This window comes from Callorhinus ursinus, unplaced genomic scaffold, assembly GCF_003265705.2.
Source record: "Callorhinus ursinus isolate GAN/ISIS: 27379988/994484 unplaced genomic scaffold, GSC_fseal_2.0 scaffold29, whole genome shotgun sequence".
Lineage (NCBI taxonomy): Eukaryota > Metazoa > Chordata > Mammalia > Carnivora > Otariidae > Callorhinus > Callorhinus ursinus.
Genome location: NW_027397091.1, coordinates 6,895,209 through 6,903,374, shown reverse-complemented (window position 1 = coordinate 6,903,374; position 8,166 = coordinate 6,895,209). Strand labels below are relative to the sequence as shown.

General features: G+C 40.8%; 1 protein-coding gene across 2 annotated transcripts in view; it reads left to right on the top strand.

Moving 5' to 3' along the window:
* Positions 1–8,166, top strand: part of PAK5 (p21 (RAC1) activated kinase 5) — a 299,564-nt gene that overhangs the window by 134,585 nt on the left and 156,813 nt on the right. The window lies entirely within an intron of this gene.

Genomic DNA, 8,166 nt, shown 5'->3' with positions numbered 1-8,166 from the left:
CGGGGCCCAAATACCCACCCTTGTTGGCTTGGGGAATGTATTCCTTCCATTCTTGTCTTGCAGATATGTTGGTGATTCTTTGCTACCTGTTTCTAAAAGGTGAGATAAGGGTATTTTTTTAAAGGTAAAATAAACAGAAAATAGCATAGCCAAAGGCAAATAACATAGTTAAAGCTGACAGCAAAGATACAAAAGCCAATGAACACTCTCTGAGGACCTAATTATTATTAATTTTTCTTTGGGGAGCAGAGTGTTTCCCCATCCCATCTCCCCACCTACCCTCCAGAGGTTACCACTGTCCTAGATTTACATCTACCATTTACCATTATTTTGGTTAAAAATAATTGGCCCAACTGGGAGTATATTCCTATATAATGTTATTAATTTTTGTTTCCTTTTGAACTTTATAGTAATGATTTTATACTCAGCCTAAAGATTTGCTCATTTCCTCGAACATTTGTTTCTAAGATTCATCTATGGTGTTACATGTAACTATAGTTCATTTTCACAGCTAAATAATATTACATTGTGTGAACATATCACAATTCTTCTGTAGATTGACGTTTCTATTTACATTTTCTACATTTTCTGCTATAAGCAATGATACTACAATCATTTTTTGTATGTCTCCTAGCATGTGTTTAAGTTTTTCAGGGATATCTACATAGAAGCAAGTTGCTAGAACACATGATATCCCAGGTAGCCTGGAACTTCGTGGTTTCTCAGGTTGCAGGATTTTCAGGGCTAAAACCAGGAACAATCCCAGGCAAATTGGCACGAGCGTGTACATGTGTACACCTTAAATGTGTACATGTTCAACTTTACAACGTAATACTAAACTCTTTCCTAAAGAGTTGGTAGCAATTTATACTCCCAACTAGCTGTAAATGAGAATCACCCTGAGACTCCTCCCCATGCTTGGTATTCTTGATGTCTTAATTTTTGCTGATCAGTTAAGTGTGAAATGCTATCTTACCATGATTTGAGTTCTCTCATTACTAATGAGGTTCAGTATCTTTTCATGTTTTGTTCTCCGTTTGTGTTTTCTCTTCTGTGAAATGTCTTCCTTATCTTTTGTCTTTTTCTGCCGGATGGTTTTGTCAAATATGTCTTACACACTTCTTTGGGTTCTTTTGGCTTTACCATCACCTAGAATAGGGTTTATCAACAGAAGCACTAATGACGTTTTGGACTGAATAATTGCTGTTGTAGGGAACCTCCTGTGCATTGTAGTATGTTTAGCATTATGCTTGACCTCTACCCACCAGATGCCAATAGCTCCTCCCAGCTGTGACAACAGAAATCTCTAGACACACACACACAAATATCTTGTCAGATGTCACCCTGGGGGACAAAAATTATACCTAGTGGACAACCACTGACCTAGATCTTAGCAGCTTGCTCCTATGACAGAGAAGAGGAAGAAAGGCAGATAAACTTCTCCATTTCTCTCTCTGATGGCCTTTTCCAGGACATATGTCCCTGTACTACGTGTTTATGGTGTTCCATGTCACTTTGCAGCTACTGACTGTGCTCCTTCATAGTTCATGGTAATATAATGGCCAGAACAATAACATATTCCGTTGTCTTCCTATCCTTCCCTGCCCCATTTCCTTTCTCTTCTTTCTCCTACCTTGGAATTGCTTGTTCCAATGCAAGCGGTAGCACTTAATGCTTGTCTCAGGTCCATTTCCCAGGGAAACTAAGCTAAAATAAGTGGTTGTAGAAAGGGGTACCCTGTGGATAGGATTTTGGAATTGGATTACTGACCTGTCTGAAAGCAATAGAGACCACATCCTTTTGGGGCAAATTGGAATGAAAATAGACCCTGGTGTGCTGCAGCATCATGAGTATTTAAACTTTCACCATGTAGTAAATTGAGATAAGACTTACATGGAGGGTCAAGTTTTGGGAGACTTAGCAGCTGCAGCATAAAGTAACTAGTAGAGCAGCGATGGGTATATGGATTGTGCAGCAGGGTGGCTACTTTTGACCTTTGAAAAGAGACTGTTAGGCTGAGGGTGGTTAATTCCCAACTTATTGCATGCTCTGAGAGCCAGAGGGCATCTAAGGCAGCTTTACAGGAGACTTCTCTCTGGCTCTTGCAGGGCAGACTCTGATGAAATTTGGGCCTGGGGTCTGACTTTAAGTGTGGCAGAGCTTCAAAGGAGACCACACAGCTTTGTAGGATCTCCTGTTTCAAACTCAGGGCCCCAGCAAGGAGGCTGAGACAGGATGGGTCATTGGATTGATGAGCTTGACAACCTTGAACTCCTAAATGTCCCTAAACCATCTTGGAAGACAGGAGCAATCCCTTCTCCCTTGACAGAGAACAGCCTCACCCACTGGTGGCTGTGCCAGGATTTTCCCCGAAGGAGGTGCCTCATAAGACTATTCTCATTCTCCTTAAGATCCTTCTCAGCCACTCCTCATTGCTTCAAGCTGATAATGAGTATAGTCTCAGCAGGAGTATCAGCCCTTCTTCAGGAAGAAATAGCCCACCCACTGAAAAATTGAAGTACCTGGCCAGGAGGTGCCATCAGAACCAAGAAAACCTGCATGGGAACCAACCTTGAGTGGGGGAAGGGGAGGGTGGAACTCACGTGGAAGCTGGAACAACAAGGACTTATTGATATGGGGGACTCACATGTAACTCAAGATTCAATCTTTTTTTATTTTTTAAAATTTTATTTTATTATGTTATGTTAATCACCATACATTACAGCATTAGTTTTTGATGTAGTGTTCCATGATTCATTGTTTGTGCATAACACCCGGTGCTCCATGCAGAACGTGCCCTCTTTAATACCCATCACCGGGCTAACCCATCCCCCCACTCCCTCCCCTCTAGAACCCTCAGTTTGTTTCTCAGAGTCCATCGTCTCTCATGGTTCGTCTCCCCCTCCGATTTCCACCCCCTTCATTTTTCCCTTCCTACTGTCTTCTTTTTTTTTTTTAAACATATAATATATTATTTGTTTCAGAGGTATAGGTCTGTGATTCATCAGTAAAGAAAAAGATTTTATTAGAGAGAGAGAGAGAGCGTGCAAGCAGGGGAGGGGCAGAAGGAGAAGGAGAGGGAGAAGCAGGCTCCCCACTGAGCAGAGAGCCCGACACGGGGCTCGATCCCAGGACCCCGGGATCATGATCTGAGCCGGGGGCAGACGCTTAACTGACTGAGCCACCCAGGTGCCCCAAGATTTAACCTTTTGTCGAAGACACTTGAAGTTGGCCCTGGCAGTTTTCTTAGGATGGTTCTTTGAAACCTTTATGCTGTGATGGCTTATAGCAAGTGAGGAGGAAATTGCATAGTTTCTTTGATAGTTCTGCTAAAGGGTCAGATGGCTCAGGGAAGAGGGATGTTAAGATGGTTTTTGGTACAATCTGAGAACCTCTCACTTGACTATGTGTCTAACTGACCAAGAAGGCCCAGAGGGTACTCCCTTCACAAAGGCAATAAGGCACTCACTGGAAAAGGCTGGCATCTTTGAGAAGCTCCGTGAAAGCTGCCATCCATGGCCTGGGTAGATGTTCAAAGACACTGTCCAGTAGGCGAGCTTCCTAATATTACCGAGAGGATGGGTTCCAGAATGGAGTTGAGTAGTTGCACTTACTGTTAGTGGCATGTGGACCCAACTGTCACAGGGGAGCACAGGAATCTGACAGTGACTACGAGAGCATGGGAGTCTTTGGGACAAAATAATTGGACAGCTGAGGGGGATGTTACACAATTGGGATAATCAGAAAAAAAGTCAAGAGCTTACAAATCATGAAATAGTGTGGGCCCCTAGCAAGTTTCCACATCTGAGTTCATAGATGGCAAAGGTGTTCTGTCAGCTCATGCTCATCTTCCATTTTTAAATTTTTTTTTTACATTTACATTTTATTTTGTGTTTAGCTGCTCATTCTACTCATGAAGTGCAAAGGATGCAGAAAATCAGTTATTTTGTCGACTATTATGCTTGGTGGTGTTTTTCTTCGTATGATATGGAATGTTTGATTACTGATGTTAATATGTGGGAATCCTTAGGGCCTGCCTGAATGAGGATGTATTCCTGCAGAGAGTATTGCTTTGCTTCCTCTAAGAGTCAGGGACAATTTTGTTCCTTATCCAAAGATCCATTCTAGGTTCTGTCTCTCAGGTTTGACTGCCCTGCCTTGCTTTGCAAAGGGATGGAGAGTTGGTCTCCAGATTGGTGGTGTTATTGCCATGTTCCCTTAGGACTATGCTGATTTTTTCATTACTCTTTCTATTCTTTTCTCTGTCCTTCATTTTGGCAGGGCAGGGGGTGGTCAGATATTTCCTTTACTGTCTAGTGAGCCTAGCAAAACTTACCATTTTTTAAAATATAACCAGGATATATTTATAGCTTAGCATAAGGAATCTTCAGATTATCTAGAATGCATACTGCCAAAATGAAATAACATTGGCTCCCTACTAATATCTTTCGTACCATGAAAATATATGAATGCAGTTAGCAAATGCCCAGTGCACTCATCATAATGAAATTGAGTCTGGTCCAGGAAGTATTTAATTGAATGGATCAGACGGGCTGTTTTTCTCATCTGTTGTCAAATATCCTGCTCGCATGGTTAACAGATGTTGATCAGAAGCCTGGGCCTGTGGGTGTATATCCTGAGTGAAGTTTCTCCCATCAGAAGAACAAGCTCAGCTGGCTCTCCTCTCCATATTCCCTCTGATGCATTTAGCACACAAATTCAACATATTCTGAGCTGTCCCTTTTATTTCAGCCATTTCTTAGAAACAGATTAGTATACAGTACTTTTTAGGAAGATTTCCACACATTTCTAAGTTTGACATGTAAAAAGACAAAATTTTAACTCTCTAGAATACTCTCATCTTTGGAATTGCCAAATCCCTGTACTCTAAATGAGAGAAATATGAATGAACTTGACTCTCAGGTCATAGGGTAGAGGTTCTTATGCCTACAGAGACCAGTCAGTGTAAGAAACAATAGGTGGTGGAAGGCACTGTGTGCCTATCTAAATGCAGGGGCCTGTGTGCCTATCTAAATGCAGTGGCACCTACTTTACTTTACTGTGTTATTGCTCTATGGCAATGGGGCCTCAGGTCTACCAAATATTCCAATTTTTTAGGAGAAGCTTGAAAGCTGGAGTTTTATGATATGAAATCTCCCAATTTTTGACCACTGGTCTGTTAAAAATAAAAACATCCCAACAACAAAGAATCTGATTATGTAGGGGGAAAAACACATTTGTAGGCAACCTACAAATGCAATCTAGCCTGCAGACAACTCCAAATAAAAAACAGGTAGCTCAAGATTGACCAGTTTTATAAAGTAAATCCTATCTGCATGGCAATTTGATTATTTTGTGTCAAAGAAAATAACTTTCCTGTCTTATTTATTTTTGCTTTTGCTTGCTTGTTATTTTGCTTGGGATCTTTTCCCCCTTGGTAAAACTTAAAAGTCTAGTGGATACCGCATCAATTAAAGCTACACATACCCTACACACATGGCAAAGATTCTGTGTGTGTGTGTGTGTGTGTGTGTGTGTGTAACATGGAAACACGGAAACAACTCAGAATCTTGACAAAGCTACACTATGACTCAGCAATAGCCTCCTAGATTTATAACCAAGGAAAATTAGTGCATAAGCAAGGTATCCTAATAGTCCAGAACTGGAACTAAGCCACATGTTCAGCAATAGAAGAATGATAAATAAATCTTGATTTAGTCATTCAGTGGAAGAGCATGCAACAATAAAAAGAACACCTAAATGATAGACACAACAACACGGATAAATCTTACAGATACTACATTGAGCAAAAGAAGCCAGACACACAAAAAGGATGTTATGTGTGATTCCATTTATACCGTGTTTAAGAACAGGTGAAACAAATCTCTGATGAAAGAACTCAAAAAACTACTTCATGGGGACAGAACTCTAAAGGGGACACATAGGAGCCTTGTAGGGTGCTAGTGATGTGTGTCCCATCCAGGGAGTGGTTTTATGGCCGCAAACAACTGAAATGTCTGCTTTCTATGTGGCAATAAAAGTAAATAACCAAATGGGCAGCAGTGGTTGATGCATTGAGTTCACTTTCTGGTCTTGCAGCCCAGGGATGACCACTGAGTAATATGAAGGAGGTTTTCAGGTATCCCCATTTGCCCAGATGTTTGAGGACTGGGTGCTTGCGGGTTAATTCTCCCCATTGTCCTCCAACCTGAGATGTCTCCATGGCAAATACAAGTGTACAAAGGTGCACTCATGGGGAAGGCCATCTGCTTCCCCATGCGGTGTGATAGCTGTTCTGGGTTCCCCATTGTGAAGTGTGAGTTCCTTTAGTCATCATAGAAATTTTGAGTTTTCTATAAAACTTACTAACTGGCAGGAGTGGTGCTTTTGGGGGCATTACTTGTATATCTTCACCTGCAGCAACCTGGTGTCTGCACACTGAAAAAAAAAATACATAGTAGAATAACCCTTTTCCCTTCACTCACAAGCTTAATGTTTCCTTAAAATTCCCTAAGAAATTGCCTTAAGAAGAGAAAATATGCACCCCATTCTTTCTCTACTCCTAGAAATTCGTTGCCACACGGATTGTTTCTCATGCCTCGGAAGGAAGCAATGAGCAGTGGCCTAAAAGAGCTCCCGGTCAATTTTATCTAGCATCTCCCCTTTTGGTTGGAAATGGGCCAAGGAAGAAAGTCTGTAGAAACCCAAGGAGTAACTGAAGAAGTGGAACCACACACTGAGCCCTTAAGCCAGCAGAGGCTTCTGGTGATACAGTCAAGATTATATTCCAAGTTGCTTGTTGCAGCTTATTGCTTATATGGCATGAAGTGTGAGAGCCTGAGAGCTAGTTGGAGCTCAGGGGATGCAGAGGAGGGTGCTGATGCTCCTGCTTGTGTTCCTAAAAGTGTTGTCCCTAATGGTAGGTTCCAGTTATATCAACATTTGATGCTCAAAACATAAAGTGACTCGGGACCTCTGTAAAGCCCTTCCCTTGCTTATTTAAAAATTTAAAAATGATCTTTCTGTCAATTTCCTATTTTTTTCAATTTTAAAGGCAAAATTTAAAATTTAAAAATGATCTTTGTGTCAATTTCCTATTTTTTTTAATTTTAAAGGCAAATTAAATTTCATTACAGTAAGCTTCATGGGAAATTTGGCATTTTATTCCATGACATTTTCATTTGGCAAAGGCAAAGGTCCCTGGACTCGGGAGTCGGGTGACCTGCATCATTTTTAGCTGCACCCCTTAACAGGCCGCAACAGTCTTGAGCTCACTTCTTCACCTCTCTTGAGTGCTGAGTGAAGCAAAGTGAAAACACCTAGTCTGCCTATTCCTTGAGTTTGGTATGAAAGAAAATGAAAGGCACCCTAGAAAGTGTAAAGATGAGGTGAATGGAAGATGTGATCCTTATCGCTCCTGTGGCTTAGAAAGCATCCCAAATGGCATGTTTGCAAACATTCCTTGGATGAAATGCTCTTTGATTCTTGTAACTGATGTTTTCATTTTTATTGGAAAAGGATATGAATGTCCTCAGGTGTGGAAAGATAACTAAAGAGCATGTATTTTAATGGGGGGGGGGAAGGAGCTGTCCAGTTTTAATATAAATCCTGACTTTATTCTAACTTCTGTCTCTTGCTGGCTGGCCAAGTGGTATTGATTCCATGAAGTTGTTTTATTTCTACAATAGGAAAACCAGTATCTACCACCTTGATCTGCTTAAGAGGGGTATTGGAAATATCAAAGGAAATCACATGTGTGCGAAAAGGATTTAAAAGTACAAAGTAAGAAAGCATGTAGTTGAGGGTTTATACCACTTTTTCCTCTTTTTCTAAAGAAGATTTATAAATAATATGTTGAGGGATAAGAGAAGATTGATCAAGCCAACTATCCCACCTGCCATACTATTTGATTTTTTTTCTTCTTTTCCAAATCCAAATGAATATAGTAACTAGTAAAGGCATTGCATGAGTCAGAGTCATTACAGTGGTCAAAGACACTTTATGGCCAATGTTTTATTGTGTCAATGTTGGCTATAACTTGAGAAAATATATTGTGTCTCGTTCAAACCCAGACTGGTTTGAGAGTAAAGAGGAGAGCTGTTTAATAGTTATATGAGGATAACAGTAGTAAAGTAGGACTGTTCTGAGCCCCCCAAAAATTGTGGG